Consider the following 18,097-nt stretch of genomic DNA (forward strand, 5'->3'; position numbering starts at 1 on the left):
CAAAGACTTTTGCTGTCCAGAGTATCTGAAGTGTCCTTATTAAGAAACACTGTCTGGTCACGGTGACTCATGCCTGTAATCCCAGCACTTTGGGTGGGTGAGGTAGGCTGATTGCTTGAGCCCAGGAGTTCAAGACCAGCCTGAACATAGCTAGACACCCTCTCTACAAAATACAAAAAAAACAGCCAGGCATGGTGGTGTGCACCTGTAGTCCCAGCTACTGGGGAGACTGAAATGGGAGGATCACCTGATCCTGGAGAAGTTAAGGTTGCAGTGAACCCAGATCATACCACTGCATTCCAGCCTGGGTAAAAGAGTGAGATCCTGTCTCAAAAGGAAAAAAAGAAACACTGAAAGATACAGACTCATATTCTAGTTATGAATAGGTGTGAAATACCAGATACCATGTATCTTTATGGAAAACCTCTGCGAGTTAGTGGATCTTTAAGTGGATCTGTCTCCCAGGCTGGAGTGCAATGGTGCAATCATGGCTCACTGCAGCCTCGACCTCCCAGGCTCAGGTAATCCTCCTACCTCAGCCTCCCACGTAGCTGGGACTGCAGGCATGCACCATGATGCCCAGCTAATTTTTGTATTTTTTGTAGAGACAGGGTCTCACCATGTTAGCCAGGCTAGTCTCAGACTCCTGAGCTCAAGCAATTTGCCTGCCTCAGCCTCCTAAAGTGCTAAGATTGCAACAATGAGCCACTGCACCCAGCCTGGAAAATATTTTAAATTTAACAAATATCTAGCCATGAGCATGTTTATTGGAAGAATCACGTTTACCCACATCATCATGGCATTGTGGTGTCTGAAGAATGTGTCTTGAACTATTGTTATGGACGTTTTTCTCTAGTGTTCACTTTTTAAAAGAAGGCCCAGAAATGGAAATAGGGACTTAATCTCCTATTATGAGGAGATTATTGGGGTTTGGGTTCTGAAACTCAGCAGTAAAAATTGGCTTAGATCTAAGTAAAAAAGATTCACCTAATGGCCTGGTACTTCATGCAAAAGGTCAAAATAAAAAGCAGAGGGAACTCTACTAGGAAATTGTAACACCATCATCTTCACCACAGACTGAGAAAATTGATAAAGAATTGAAATATATTGACCCCCTACTCTTTCCTAGGCATTGAAAAAAGACCTTTATATGTAGTTATTCATTTATTTGTACAATAAAATTTCACTGTAATGTACAATAGGAAAACTGCTGGGGAAATATATAGCTTTTACAATCCAGGGACATCAAGTATGATAATGGAGACAGAGAAGCAGTCAGTTGTAACTATATATGACAAATGCTATAATATGTAGTACATATTGGTTGCTGTGAGGGCATATACAGGCATACCTCAGAGATACGGCAGGTTCGGTTTCAGACCACCCCAGTGAAGCAAATGTTGCAATAAAGTGAACCATAGGATTTGTTTTGTTTTCCCATTGCATATAAAAGTTATCTTTATTCTATACTGTAGTCTATTAAGTATGCAATCTCATTATATCTTTAAAAGCTATTGTCAGGTTCTAACTGAGGTCCGAGGGGAGTCAGTGGGTGAGTGGCGGGTAGCTGGAAAAACACTCAAGGAATTGTAGACAGTTTCAACATGGCTTTACTCTCTCTCTGGGCATGAGCAAGCCATATGTAGAGCATTAGCAGGGTAATTATACCTTTTACAGACAATAGTGGCTCCAAGCCAAGCACGAGCTCATGTGGTTGATCACCTAATGTGACTCACGTGACATGGTTACATAAATGTGCGGGGTTGTGCACCTGCACTCCAAACCTGCTGAGTCACGCTGTGCTGGAAGTCTACCCCAGCCTACTCCTGACTAAAGCACAGCCATTTCCCTTACTTTCCACCCTCTAGGCCAGGGGCATCCTCTGGGCAGGAACACATACCCATAGGGCAGAGTCCTGAATCCATAACTCACAACAACAATACAGAGAGCAACAGCTCACTACTAGGATCCCAGCTATGCTACTCATGACTATTAGGGCCCAGCATAGGCCAGAGCCTAGGGATGCCCACCCTCTCTGCAGGGGCTCATCAGCAAGGCTCTTGACTGCCTTAATCTCCCATGACACCCCTCGCAGGGCTGCTATTATGTTCTGCTGATTGTTAGGGATAAAGGTACAACATTGTGTTCCTAAAAGGGCACAGGTGCCTCCTTAGGCAGCAACTACTATGTCTAAGGCCATTTAGTTTTGCAACACCACCTTTCTGATCTGATCAACCTCATCCGTTAACAGGAGGAGTGCCACTCAGGTGGAATTCAGAACCTGAGTGGTGTGCTGTGCAAGAACAGTAACTTGTACTTCTACAGTTATGACACCTGCTCCAGGGATAGTCATTGTCAAGGGGTAGAACCACCAGGGGGCTCATCACAATCGCAGAAGCTGAGAGCATAGCACCTCCCATTTATGCAGGCATCTGGGCAACATGAGGAGAACAGTGGCAGGTACATAAGGTCACCCCCAGGTACAACGTCTGCTGGTAGGTAAGGCCACCCTGTGTCCTCACAGACCCATAAACTCCTAAGGGGGCACAAAATCCATCGGGGACCAACCTTGATGGGACCGCTTGTTCCACCATATGTTCAGTGTGATGATGTGTTATGTTTACACAGGCTGTGATGGGTATCCATCCCACACAGTGGTGTTACCCCAGTGTTGCTCTATGCACCGCGGTGCTTGGGCTGGGGGTACTACATGTTCCCCCACGAGCCAGCCCCACCCATCATAAAGACTATGGGCCAGCCAGGGGGCAGGCGTGCTGTGGGTCTTGCAGTGTCCTTTGTCCAAAGCTTGCTGCATCATGTTCCAGGCATTGTTATGGAACCCCAAGTCTCCAGCCATGTCCAGTTCTCTGCAGATGCTGAATGCATGTGCCAAGGCACAGCTGCTGCTGGAAGGGTGGTACAGAACCAACAGCTGGAAACATTGGTCATCTCAGCATAGGTGTGGGCCCAGTCCACAATGCAGTTGGAGCATGTTAACCTACGGTCAAAACGACAGAGCAGGCACAGGTACTAACAAAGGTAGATCACATCCCTCAGGCAACATAGAGGCTAACTTTTTGTCCCGGGATAACAATGCAGCTGCCAAGGGCTTCTGCCCTGGGCAGTCGTACCACAGCTTCTCAGCTCCCTGTGGTTCCTTTGGGTCCTGTATCTGTGCCAAAGTCAGAGGGGAGCTCATAATAGGCCACACGGACAGTACATGTGTCCCCCAGAGGAGGGCTCTTTCCCTGGCCATTCCCCTATGAGCAGTCAACCATGGGGGCCGTGTATTGAACACCCAAGGAGTAACATGAAAGTCATACTGTAGGCCTTTCCCCCAGGGAGCTACAATGACCAACCACTGGCAGTGGGGTGCTTGGAGGGTCCATGGCCACAACCAGGTTTTCTATTCCCCTGCCTTCAGGTGCACTAGGTCAGGTAACAACAGGTTACCATTCATCGCCATACCCGGTTGGAAGAGGTCATCCTTAGTGTGTATCTACAACTGAATGGGGGTGGCAGCCTGTTCTAAGAAAGCCTCCACCAGGGCCAGGCTGCCTTTCCGTGGCCATTCATTCGAGGTTTAGAGCACCAGGTCCAGCCTGGAACTCCAGCCCCACAAAGACAGGAGTGTGACATGCAAGTATAAACCATTCTTCAAGAGCCGATTATATTGCCCAATCGTACCTGCAGCTTGCAGGTTGTATGGCACACGGAATCTCCACTTTATGTCCATTTGTTATGCCCAGTGTTGTAGGTGTCGTCCAGTGAAATGTGTTCTCCTATCAGTCTCAACGGCCAGAGGGTGACCATACAGGGGACATAAGTATTTCAGGGCCTGGATGGTGTTCTGTTGGTCAGCCACCCTACAAGTGTAGGTGAACAACAGGCCTGTGGCCGTGTCCACATCTGTTAGTGCATGCGTATACCCTTGTGACTTTGGCAGCGGCCCGATGTAGTCTATTTGCCACCTGGTCAAGGGCACTCACCCTGTTGTTACTTGTTGTGTAACATTGGACAGCTGCCTCTGTTTAGGGCATGCCTGAGCACATGCCAGGCATTTCTGAAAAGCCTCCCAAATGTCTTGCGTGGGCAGGGACAGACCCCAACACATATTGCCCTGTTGTATCAGTTTACCCCCTGCATGTCCCAATTTCCAGTGTAGCCACAAGGCCACATCTCATGTAGGTGCCGACTCTAACCATTGGACCTTGGCCAAGGCACCTGCCTCATCATTGCCGGGGGTGGCCAAAGGCATATGGCCTGACACATGATAAATGGTTACCTGTTTCTGATGACCCATTTCCCAGAGGTCTTGCCACGTGGCTTGACCCCAAATGGGTTGGTGGCCGACTAGCAACTTCTGTATTTTCCAGGTAGTTAACCACAAAGTTAAGCCTTGGTAGACCACCCAGCTATTGATACAGATTACCATCAGTGTCACCTCCTTGGTGATCACCATCCACACTGCTCTAAGTTCAGCCCATTGGCTACTTTGTCCACACTGGGTTTCAAACCATATGGTGTCAGTACTAGGTTAGACTGCAACAGCGGTCCAAGCAGTTACAGCACCTCTGCTAGACCCATCTGTGTACCATGGCCTATTGAGAATGGGGGGACACCCTCCCTTAAATGCTGAAGGCTCAGGGTCTAGGGGTGCCTCAGGCCCCATGGCCTTAGGCCCCATGACTTTATCTTGCATTAGGACTATAGGTCCCAAGACCTTTTGCAGCTCTGCTGCTATGGTACTTGTACTCAGCTTACTCCACTGCTCCAAGTAGGCACTCCACTTTGCCAAAGTGGATGTCTGTGCCATCCCAGTTCAGGGGGTCGTTACCCATGAATGCACCCATCCTGCTATAGGCTGTCATCCACACGATGACTGCACCCTGCCCTGTCACACTCTCACAAGCCTGAAGGGTGGCATATATAGCTGCTAGCTGTTTCTCTATCAAGGAATAACAGAACTCAGCTCCCTTCCATAGTTGGGACCAAAAGCCTACTGGTGTTCTCAAGTGCTCTGTGCACTGCCACAGGCCCCAAACAAAACCATCTGTGTTCATCTGTGGTCACATGCACATCCAGCTCAAATAGGCGCCCCTGGTCCACTACCCATAGGGCTTATGCCTGCTGAATAGCCCACTTGCCTGCCAGGAAGGCAGTCTCAGCTGCATCATTCCAATCCCAGGTAGCTCCCTTTGTTAATCGATGGAACGGTTTTATCATTTGAGCTAAATGGGGCATAAATGCCCACCAATGTCCCAGGAGGCCCACAAAAATTTGCAGCTGCTTCGTTGTGGTGGGCTGGAGATATGCCTGAATCTCATCAACGATAGCCTCTGGGATGGCCTTTGTCTTACCCGACCAGATAATTCCCAAGAATTTGACAAATGAAGCAGGCCCTTGGACCTTAGATTTGTTGATGGCCCAACTGCATGCTGCCAAATGTTGCCACAAGAGGGGTGCCACCACTTCTAAATCTGCAAGAGAATCAGAGGTTAACATATCATCAATATAATGGAATAGGTGGACCCATTCTGGCATTGGCCAGGCAGCTAAATCCGTGGCAACTAGACCATGACATATGGTGGGACTATGCACATAGCCCTGCAGCAACACTGTAAAAGTTCATTGTTGCCTGTCCCATGTGAAGGCGAACTGTTCCTGGCTCTCTGGAGTGATATCGATGGAGAAAAATGCATTGTCTAAGTCCACTACATAGTGGTACTGTCCCACTTCCATCATCAAACAGTCCATCAAATCCATGTTTGACGATACAGCTTCATGCAAAGAGGGTGTTACTTTTTTCAGTTCCCAATAGTCCACCATCATCCGCCAGTTTCTATCAGGCTTTCTAACTGGCCACACTGGAGAACTGTAGGGGCTATGGGTGCCACGCACTATCTGCACCTCTTCCAGCTTTTTCTCTCAGTTATCTCTGTATGTCCACCCAGCAAGCAGTGGAAGTAACCCGTCAGGGTTGTGGCAGAACCTGAGGCTGGTGATGCGTGTGTCCGTGCAGCACCAGCTACACCACATGCACTCGGAGTCTGAATTCCCTGGCTGTGGTTTGTAATGCCAAGCCATGTAAAATGTCCACCCCCAGAATGTATTCAGGTATGGGAGAAACACCCACAGTGTATAAACGGGGAGCCAAACAACTGATGCCAAGGTACAGAGATACAGGTTTCACTTTCACTGACTCACTTTCATAACCGTCAATGTAAGCAGGTTTGCCCAGAAACTTATTCAGGTTCCCATAAAGAAGGCTGCAATCTGCACCAGTATCCACCAGTGCCAGCACCCGCACCCACCGTACATTGGTGGGGGACCAGTGGATCACTAATTCCACATGTGGCCTCCAATCGTCCAGTATCCCCCCAAACTGGGCATCCCGGCAAGTTCCCTAATGAAACAGAAACAGCTCTACATGTCCACCTGGCTGCAGCAAGTAGTCTTTGAGGTAAAGCACCCGGGTGGGACCGGGTGGCGCAGCGGTGTATTTCTCCCCCTTGGGCATTCTCTGGAATTGCTGCTCCGGAGACAACTGTCTCCACAAAGCTAAGAGTACTTCATTGGGCTGCTTATTGATTTTCTCTTGGTCAACCCCAGCCAAAATCAAATCTATCCGTATCCATGAGCGTGTCACTTGTTGAGGCCCCCTTTTCTCCCATGGGGGCCCCCCTGTGGGCGGGGCATCTTCCCCTTCTTTAAGGCGCAGACCCCTTTGTCCTGCCAGTGGCCTTCTGCTTCCCTGAGAGCCGCCATAGCAGTGGTCACTTCATGTATGTGTCACCCTACATACAGGGTGGGGACAGCAGCTAGGGAGCCAAAGGCACTCAGGGGTGCAGAACCCAACACGAGACTCCTCATGTGGGAGTGAAATGTTCATCATCTGACCTCTGGGTATTCAGGTCAAACATAGCCTGCTGCATACCCATCTCCCGGATGACTTGCACCAAATCACCATATGACTGTCATTTACTCACAGTTTCAGGTATTTCACCAGTGTCGTTCCACATAGTCCGTATGGCTGCCCATAGCCACTCAATCAGGGTGTGGTCACCTTGCCCTTGTGCCAACTGTCCACTCACCTGCAACCAACATGCTGCATCCCTCAGAGACTGGAAGTGTAGTTCTTCTAGTGCAGTCAAAAATGCCCATCCAACTCTGCAAGCAAAGACTCATTCATTCTCAGTGCTCTGTGCTTCCAGCTGCTTCAGCATATTCTCCATGCTTGCTGGGGACCCATCTACCTCTGCCCATGTTTCCCTCAGAGCCCATCCAAGCAGCACAGCTGCCACCGTGTATCACAACCCATGTTGTGGATACATGGCTGACCCAGAATCAGTGGGGACCAAAGGTTCACTTACCTCAGGATCCTATTTGATATGCCAATTCTCAGGTTCTAACTGAGGTCCAAGGGGAGTTGGTGGGTAAGTGGCGGGTAGCAGGAAAAACACTCGAGGAATTGTAGACAGTTTTGACATGGCTTTACTCTCTCTCTGGGTGCAAGTGAGCCATATGTGCAGCATTACCGGGGTAATTATACCTTTTACAGACAATAGTGGCTTTGAGCCAAGCATGAGCTCACATAGGTCATCATCTAATGCTCCTCACGTGGTGTGGTTGCATAATGTGCAGAGTTGTGCACCTGCACCACAAACCCACTGAGTCATGCTGCACCAGAAGGCCACCTCAGCCTGCTCCTGACTGAAATGCAGCCATTTCCCTCACAGCTATGTAAATATCTTGATTTAAAAATAGTTTATTACTAACAACAACAACAAAAAAGCTAATGATCACCTGAGCCTTCAGCAAATAATAATCTTTTTATTAGCGAGGGGTTTAGCCTCAATGTCGACATCTGCTGACTGTTCAGGGTAATGGTTGCTGAATGTTGGGTTGTCTGTGGCAATTCTTTAAAATAAGACAATGAAGTTTGCCACATTGGTTGACTCTTCCCTTCACGTAAGATTTCTCTAGCATACAATGCGGTTTGATAGAATTTTAGCCACAGTAGAACTACTTTGAAAATTTGAATCAATTCTCTCAAACCCTGCTGCTGCTTTATCTACTAAGTTTCTGTAATACTCTAAATCTTTTGTTGTCATTTCAACAATGTTCACAGCATCTTCACCAAGAGTAGATTCCTCCTCCAGAAGCCACTTACTTTGTTAGCCATAAGAAGCAACTGCTCATCTGTTCAAGTGTTATCATGACATTGCAGCAGTTCAGTCACATCTGCAGTCTCCACTTCTAATTAGAGATCTCTTGCTCGTTCTACAACATCTGTGATACTTCCTCCACTGAAGTTTTGAACCCATTAAAGTCATCCATGAGGGTTGGAATTCACTTCTTCCAAATTCTTGTTAATGTTGATATTTTGACCTCTTCCCATGAATCAAGAATATTCTTCTCTCCTGCTCCTATATTTTCCACATGTGAACCAGGCGTGGGCACAGACTAAAAGCCAAGCTGGGATAAACAAGGAATTGCTGTACCTCTGGCTGATATGAAATGGGCGCCACCAACCAGATGCTGCTCTACCCAGGTCAGAGATAATGAATATTCCTAATGGCATCTAGAATGGTAAATCCTTTCCAGAAGGTTTTCTATTTACTTTGCCCAGATGCATCAAGGAAACACTGTGTATGGCAGGTATAGCCTTACAAAATGTATTTCTTAATTAAAAAGACTTTAAAGTTGATGCATTTTCAAGTTGAAAGACTTGATCCGTGGGCTACAGAATAGCTATTGTTTTGGCAAGCATGAAAACACATTCGTCTCTTTGTACATCTCCATCACAGCTCTTGGATGGCTAGGTGCACTGTCAATGAGCAGTAATATTTTGAAAGGAGTATTTTTTTCTGAGCAGTAGGTCTCTCAACAGTGAGCTTAAAATAGTCAGCAAATCATGCTGCAAACAGATGTGCTATCCTCTAGGCTTTGTTATTCCATTTATAGAGCACAGGCAGAGTAGATTTAGCATAATTCTTAAGGGCCCTAGGATTTTTGGAATGGTTAATGACCATTGGCTTCAACCTAAAATCACCAACTGCATTAGCCTCTAACAAGAGAATCAGTGGGTCCTTTGAAGCTTTGAAGTTGAACATTGACTTCTCCTCTAACTGAAAGTCCTAAATGGCATCTTCTAATAGATAGATAGCTGTTTCAACTACACTGAAAATCTGTTGTTTGTTCATCAATGATCTTAGCTAGATCTTCTAGATAACTTGCTGCAGCTTCTCCATCAGAACTTACTGCTTCACTTCGCACTTTTGTGGAGATGGCTTCTTTTCTTTTTTTTTTTTTTTTTTTTTGAGACGGAGTCTCGCTCTGTCGCCCAGGCTGGAGTGCAGTGGCGCGATCTCGGCTCACTGCAAGCTCTGCCTCCCGGGTTCACGCCATTCTCCTGCCTCAGCCTCCCGAGTAGCTGGGACTACAGGCGCCCGCTACCACGCCCGGCTAATTTTTTGTATTTTTAGTAGAGACGGGGTTTCACCGTGTTAGCCAGGATGGTCTCGATCTCCTGACCTCGTGATCCGCCCGCCTCGGCCTCCCAAAGTGCTGGGATTACAGGCGTGAGCCACCGCGCCCGGCCGGCTTCTTTTCTTAAACCTCATGAACCACCTTGCGTTACTAGGGTCATACTTTTCTTCTGCAGCTTCCTCACCTCTCTCAGCCTTCAGAGAATTGAAGAGAGTTAGGGCCTTGCTCTGAATTAGACTTTATTTTAAGGAAATGTGGCTGGTTTGATCTTCTCCCCAGACCGCTAAAACTGTTTATCAGCAAAAACGCTATTTCACAGCAAAAAGGCTGTTTTGCTTTCTTATCATTTGTGTATTAACTGAAGTAGCACTTTTAATTTGCTTCAATAACTTTTCCTTTACATTCACAACTTGGCTACCTGTTCAGCACAAGAAGCCTAGCTGTCAGCCTGACATGTCTTCCTTACTACGCTTAATTATTTCTAGCTTTTGATTTGAATTGAGACATGTGATTCTTTCTTTCACCTGAACACTTAAAGGCCATTGAAGTAATCTTGGCCTAATTGGAATATTGTTGTGTCTTAGGGGAGAGGGAGAGAGATGGGGGAACAGCCGGATTCTGTGGTAGTCAGAACACACACAACATTTATCGATTGAATTTGCCTTTTTATATGGACATGTGTTGTGGCACCCCAAAACAGTTACAGTAGAAACATCCAAGGTCACTGATCATGGATCACTATATTAGATATAATAATAATGAAAAAATTTGAAATATTGCAAGAATTACCAAAATGTGACACAGAGACATGAAGTGAGCACATGCTGCGGGAAAAAATGGCACCCATAGACTTGCTGAATGCAGGGTTGTCGCAAACCTTCCATTTGTAAAAAACACAATATCTGTGAAGAGCAAAAAAACAAGGTGTGCCTATACATTTATTCCTGCACTGGGGAAATGGGAGATCAAGGAATGTTTACCAGAGGATGACATATAACATGAATCTCTTTTATCATCTAAAGTAAAAAAAAAAATTTATGTCATACATATTATTCCTACTTGTAGAAGAGGAAGAGACTGAAGTACAGAAAGGCTATACATTCTATTTAAGGCCATATAATAATAGCATACATTTATATGGCTCTCACTCTACAAGAGCTTTATGTTCATTCATGTAACCCTCACAGCCACCCTATAATACAGATGCTTTTGTCATTTCAGTTTTATAAAAAAACTGAGCCCTGTGGAAATAAATAAATAGAAAGAAGGGAAAAAAATTGAGCCCTGTGGGGTTAAGTAATTTGTCCAAGGTCATATACCAAGGTCGTATATGAAAAGGCAATGCTGGGATTTGAACCAAGGCAGATAGACTGTAGTGTCTATGTGCTTAACAACTATGGCATACACTGTCTCTTCCTCCCAGTTGGTCATTAAGCCTGATTGAAAACTCAGCAGTCAGACTGGAGAACCCATACAGTTAAGTAACAGAATGCCATTGGCATTTTAGGTAGATTGTTTTGACTGTAGTAAAAGCAATAGCCTTAGGTGGGACTCATCTGGAGGTGGGAAGACCAAATAGAGGAAAGCATGGATGTTAGTCTGATCTAGGCTAATTGCAATAAATATGCAAGAGATATTTAGCAAATTGAACAATCAACTTTCTGATTCATGAACACTGAGTGTGATTCAAAGGAGAAGGTCAGGAATCATGCGTTGTTTGATTGACTAGGTGAAAAGTTGATATTTGGATGGAGAATACAAGAAAGAGACAATTTAGGGGAAAAGATGATGAGTTTTTTATTCTCCATAAATTTTGTATTTGAAATGACCATAGGGTGCTCATATGAAGATATACAGAAGGCTGTGGAATTTGTGAACTGAGCTCAGGAGAAATATCTGGGCTGAGAAATAGAGAAAAGGACTAATCAGGGAAATGTAGGATTGCTAAGCATGTTTAAATACACAGTGGAGTTTTTAGATCAAAATATATCGTGGCACAAATGTACACAGTTGTGGTGTGTGCATTGGGAGGCAGAGAGAGGGAGGGAGACGAAGAGAGGAGAAAACTTTTTGTAAGCCATGGGAGAAGATAACAGATTATTAATACTTAAAAGTTTATAAGTTTTTCCCTGTTTCCTGCTGAAATTAAGGGTCAACTTTTGGTGCTGTTTTATATATTGGGAAGGGAGGAAACTTGAAAGAAGCCAATAAAGCTAGAATCACTTAGATTAGGAAGTTTGAGGGAGAATACAATCAATCTTCAAAGACCGGAAACGTGGATGTATTGAAGGAAAAAGTCATATTGGGTGGAGGTTAGAGTTTGAGGAAGATTTGGGTGTGTGAAATAAGATCCTGGGACAGCTGCCCTGCTGCACAATTAAGGGAGAAGACAAAAGAATCTAATTATCTTTTACTATGCATTAGCAATGAAATCCTACATTAGTGTGTCTTCATGAGAGTTCAGTAATGATTTAAGTTGTTTTTCATTTTTCAATGCTTTTTACATATAGGCTCCTGTTTTATTTGTTTTTAATATGAACATAGTTTTATGATTCTGGCCAAAAGCCATCTTGGCTGTATATGGGTTACTTCTAATTTCTCTAGCAGTACTCCAGCAACCTATGTATAGTATTAGAGAAAGTAGACATTTGCATTCGTTTATAAGAGTTTCATAACCTAGTGAGATAGAGTTGATAGTATTGACAAGTAGTGTTCAAGATAATGGAGATATATACATCATCTCAAAGTGCACATGTAGATGTGGACCATGAAATACCAGAAGAAATTTAAGAATTTGAGATAAATATGAAAGATGCAAAATGTTAACATTGTTGGATCATCAAAAATAGTTTACAGGCTCAGTAGGATGGCTCATACCTGTAATCCCATCACTTTGGGAGGCCTGTGTGCTACAATCGCTTAAGTCCAGGAGTTTGAGACCAGCCTGAGCAGCATCGTGAGACCTCGTTGAAGAAGAAGAAGAGGAAGAGGAAGAGGAAATAATAATAATTTACAGATGAAGAAATTAAGACTGAGAGAGGTTAGGTCTGTTGTCTAAGGTCACACACAACTAGCAATTATAGTAGCTGGTATTCAAACTTGATCAGTCTGGCTTCAAAGTGCATTCTCTTTCTAGTATGCTTTTGAACTGCCTAGAAAAATAATGGCAATTTCTGAAACGCAAGAGATTCACGATAGTTGCTAGGCATTGTACCAATCAGAATTCTTAGTTTTAAACAATAGAAGCCAGCTTTGTCTAAAGCAGAAAAGGAATATTTGGTAATATCATAGAGCCTGCAGAATCTATAGGGGTGCTGGAGAACTAGACTTAAGAAACTGGTAGAAATGAAGAAATGTAAAGCCTTGCCAATGTCATACCATAGGAAAATTCTGCTTTGAAGTCTGCTGCTGATACAGTTTCCACTGGACAGCCTTTAACATGCCACTGGGTTCTGCTGCCTTTGGACACTCAATGAAGTTTGCTGTTTCAGTGTGACTGCAGCTTCCATGAGTAACCTCTGCCTCACTCTCACAAAATTCAAAGTCCTGGGTGGGAGCATTAGTTTGGTTAACAAAGGTCACATGACTGATGATCAATAATCAAATAACTAGGAAAGGGACTATCCCAGACTTTTTGAGATTTCCCAAAATAAGGAATGTGTTCAGACACTGGGCAGCCATCAACAGATGTCATTTACACGTATGTGTGCATGTAGACACACACACACACACACAAACACACATATTCGATGATTGCTTCCCAATGCCAGAGATTTCTCATTAAATTTGTAACAGCATGGTGTTCAAATACTTTTCTTTTTAAATTTATGTTTTACTACCTAAAACATAATGTTTCATGGTCTAAAGGAAGAAAAACACAAGTAAAGGAAAAGAAATAAAAAACTTTTAAAATTCCAGTACCTGATTAAAACAACAGCAACATTTTTGTGTATATTCTTCCAGGCTTTGCTCAATACATAGAAATGAACTCTTTAGCCAAAGTAGGATGATAGTACATATTATAGTAAGACCATCTTTTTAAAATTCACAATGTATTCTAAACATCTTTCTATGGCAATTTTAGAAGGACATACTATTCTGTTCCATGGATGTATCATAATTTGTTCAAAAATCACAGATTATTGAACAGTTAGATTATTTACAGTTTTTTGTCATAAACAATGCTTTGATAAAAAACTATTTTTCATACCCTTTTCACATTATTGAATTACTTCAGAAAAATAAATTGCTAGAAATGCACTTGCCTCATCAAAATATAACACATTTTAAAGACTTTTAGTTGTTACCCTCAATTTACTCTTTCAAAACATTATATTAATATATGCATAAATATGTACATTTTGCAATATGGATATTATAAGTTTTTGTGTTGCAAATTTGATAGATGAAAAGTAGGATTTCATTTCTTTTATTTGTTCAACGAGTATTTTTGAGACTCTGCTATATGCTTAACACAGACCTCATTTCTGGAGATAGACAAGATGCTTACTTTTGTGGAGTTTACATTCTAGGGAGTATGTGAGGTGGCAGGCTGGGGACAAAGAACAAGTTCAGGAAAGAGAAAAAAATGCTTAAATAAATTTGAAAAGAATGGGAGGATTAAGAGGATAATTCAAATGGTGACTTAGATTAGGGTGGAGAGAGAGAGAAGTGTTTCAAGAAAAGAGGGAAAGCTTTTCTTTTGATTTTAATATCTAAATCAGGCAAAGATAATGCAAGAAAGAAAAATTATAGGACAGTCTCACATGGAAACTTCAATGCAGAAACCCTAAATAAAATATTGATAAATCAAAGTGAGTATTTGTGTTGGTATCTCCTGACCACGTAGGCTTTATTTGAGGAATTCAAAAATAGTTCAATGTTTTTCTTTTTAAAAATCTATCAGTGTAATCTGTAACATTGAACAAATTAAAGGAGAAAAACCATATGGTCATCCCAATAGATACATTAAAAGCATTCAATAAAATTGAACAATAATTATAAGAAAAATTCTTGGCACATTAGGAATAGGAGGACAATTTCTTAATATGATAAAAAGCATTTACAAAAAATAAGAAAAAAATTTTAAGAATAGCAAGCATGCCACTTTAAAGTATGAAAGAAAAGGTTGCCTGTTGTCATGCAAACTTGTCAACATTATACTAGAAGTTCTACCCAATGCAGTAATAAAAAGAGAAAGAAGAGAAATAAAAAGATTGACTAGCAAGACAGAACTGTTATTATTTGCGCATGTTACTATTACCTATATAGAATTAATAGAAAATGTCTGCAAATATGCTGGACTAAAAATCAGTTTATAAAATAATAACTCCCCTATCAATAATCAACTGATAAAAAGAAAAAGCTTACCAGTAATAATAACAAAAACTATAGAATAACAAGGATAAACATAACAGGCACTTATAAACAATTTATCTGAAGAAAACTATAAAACTTTGCTGAGAGACATTTAAACAAATAGACTGGTAAGACTAACACAATAAAACGCAAATTTCTTCCACATTAGTCTGTAAATATAATCCTAGGTTTTCAGGTGTTTTATTTTGTTGATTAAAAGAAAAGCAGAAGAACAGATACTTATTAAGTGATTACTGTATGTCACACTCTACGGAGGCTGTTGGGATACAGCAAAGAATGAAACAAGCTTTATCAGGAATCATTGAAGATCTTCTAACATTTACTATGAATGCTATAAAGAACAAAAAACATGCAGGAGGTGTGAGGCTAATGTTGATTTGGGAGGTGATGAGGGGTGTGAGTAGAGGGAGGAGATACGCAGGCTTTGACATCTATCCATTTAAAAATGTATTGTAAGGGGCATTGAGACCACAGTAGACAGATAAAAAAAGAATAAAACAGACAAATAGATCTGGGTATAGAGAAAGTTACAATTTGTTTTAGGTGGCATTTTAAGTTAAAACAGAGAAAGGATGAATTGTTCAATAGAGTTGTGAAAATTGGGATAAAATGAGTACACTAATCTCACAATTTAGCGTCAGCCCAAATAAAGATCAGATGGATTAAAGATGTTTACATTTTTCTAATTTTACTTTTCCTTATGAAATATTTTGAACATATTAAAAAGTACAGAAAATAATGACATTGGTAACTTTTAATCGAATCACATCACATTAATTCTGATTTCTCTCCCATTTTTTTAAAGAAATAATGTATTACTGACAAAGCTAAAGCCCATCTCCATTCCTTCCCCTTGCCTCCCTCTCCAGAGGTAACCATTATTCTGAAATCAATGTGTTCATATGAATGGATATTTTTATATTTTTACTAAATATATGTTATTGTTAAATAATACATAGTGTTCTTTAACTTTTTAAACTTTTATGTTTGTTTGCTTTTACGTGTAGATCTTTAATCCACCTGGTTTTGTTTTATGTATGACTTGGGGTAGGTATCTAATTTGATTTTTTCCATATGAATTACCTATCCTGCAGAAGAATCAATCTTATTCCCACTGATTCTAATAATACATCTTCTGTTTTATTTATTCCAGGTCTATATATTTTTAGTTGCTATTGTGAACGATTTTTTTTCTTTTCTCTCTCTCTCTCTTTTCTTTTTCTTTTCTTTTTTTTTTTTTTTTTTGAGACACGTTCTCACTTTTTCACCCAGGCTGGAGTGCACTGGTGTGATCTCATCTCACTTTGACCTCTGCCTTCCAGGCTCAATCAATTCTCCCACCTTGGCCTCCTGAGTAGCTGAGACCACAGGCATGCACCACCAAGCCCAGCTAGTTTTTGTATTTTTTTGTAAAGCTGTAGTTTCACCATATTGCCCAGGCTGGTCATGAACTCTGAGGCTCAAGGGATCTGCCCGCCTTGGCCTTCCAAAGTGCTGGAATCAGCTGGGATGAGTGCTCCCTTCCTTCTTTTTCCTTTTGTATAGCCTGGTCTCCCTAAACTGCCCCCAGGCTGGTCTTGAATTCCTAATCTCACGCAATCCCCCCACCCAGGCCTCCCAAAGTGCTGGGATTACAGGCTTGAACCACAGCATCCCCCTCTCTTTTCTTTCTGTTATACTTTATGTTATCTTTCTATTTATATGAGGCTCTCCTTGTTTTTATTTTTATTGTATACTTATTTTTTAACGGCCCATCTTTTCTGAACTTTATTAATTTAGTTGGTAGGCTTAGTTTTTTTCATGTCGATTATTTTGTCATTAGTAGTTAATGGTAATTCCAAATCTTTGCCATTATTTATATATAATATCATGTTCTTATCTGGTTGTGTTGGCTAATTCTTACAGAATTATGTTAAATAAATGTACCATGTACAGTTTCTAATTTGCTACGAGTATTTTAAATAAAAGTGGATATTGGACATTATCAAAAAACGAGTCATTTATAGTGATAGTCATTTGGTTTTTCTTTTTTAACCTATTATTATAATGATATATTTTATTAAATTTCCCAACATAGACATTTCATATTCTCCATTTAAACTCTACTTCATCATGTATTTGGTTTGCTTATTTTTAAAATCTAATATCCATAGAGGTGGGTGGGGATTTCTATTTTTATTTACTTATTTTTATTTATCTTTCATGCCTGGTACAATGCTTGGCATAGAATAGGCACTCAGTAAATATTAAATGAATGAATGAATAAGTGAGATTGGTTTTCAGGTTTTATTTTGTCTTATCATTGTCATGTTTTATAGTAAACTACACTAGTTTGATAAATGAAATTAAAGACTTTCTTTCTCTAAGATCATTGAAAGTATTGAAATATCACTAGAATCATTTGTTGTATTTGTCTTTAAAAGGGAGCAGCTTTTGTTGTAGTTGTTCAAGTCTGCCTTTCTGGTTTTTGTTTCATTTATTTGTATTTATCTTTATTCACCTCTTATTTTTCTCTGTTTCTTTAGGTTCATATTTTCCTTCTTTTCAGTTTTCTTGAATTCAATGCTTGGTTTATATATTTCAATTTTTTTTAATAAGTAGGTTTAACGCTCCAAGTTCTCTTCTCAGATCAATCCTAAAAAGTCTGTAATTTATTATAGATTTCTTCTTCAATAGAGGTATTAAAGGATACATAGGAGATAAACTTTTAAGTCCTTGTATTTCTAGAAAATTTTTATTTTACTTTTATATTTGAGAACTGCTTTCCCTAGACATGAGTACAAAATCATTTTTCTCACAACTTTTAAGACATTATTTCATTTCCTACAGTGATGTTGATCACATAATTGATATGTGACTTTGTTTCTTTCTGGAAGCCTTTAAGATCTCCTTATCTAGTGGTCCAAAACTTTATAGAGATATATCTAATTGTGAGTTTTTTTAGTTTTTTTTTTTTTTTTTTTTTTAGTGTAGTATACTTGGCATACAAGGACTTTCAGTCTGAAGTCTTATACCCGTTTTTATCTTTAAAAATTATCTTCTATTATATCTACGGTTATTTTTTCCTCTATATTTCCCTTCATATTCTCATTCTGGGATTCCTTTTAGTTGAATGTCAACCCTTTAGAATCAATCTTCTCTCTTAACTTTCTCATATTTTACCCACCCAGTGCTAATATTCTACTTACTGAAGATTTTTTCTTAACTTAGATTTCCAAATCACTTA

The 18,097-nt window shown here is 41.1% G+C and overlaps 1 protein-coding gene and 1 non-coding gene across 19 annotated transcripts in view; one reads left to right on the forward strand and one right to left on the reverse strand.

The window, feature by feature from the left end:
* Positions 1–18,097, forward strand: part of MBD5 (methyl-CpG binding domain protein 5) — a 498,386-nt gene that overhangs the window by 235,385 nt on the left and 244,904 nt on the right. The window lies entirely within an intron of this gene.
* Positions 8,430–8,564, reverse strand: LOC112208497 (small nucleolar RNA SNORA48). The gene has a single exon (XR_002942975.1). It is a non-coding gene; the product is annotated as a small nucleolar RNA SNORA48 (small nucleolar RNA).

This window comes from Pan troglodytes, chromosome 13 (genome assembly GCF_028858775.2).
Source record: "Pan troglodytes isolate AG18354 chromosome 13, NHGRI_mPanTro3-v2.0_pri, whole genome shotgun sequence".
NCBI classification, from domain to species: domain Eukaryota; kingdom Metazoa; phylum Chordata; class Mammalia; order Primates; family Hominidae; genus Pan; species Pan troglodytes.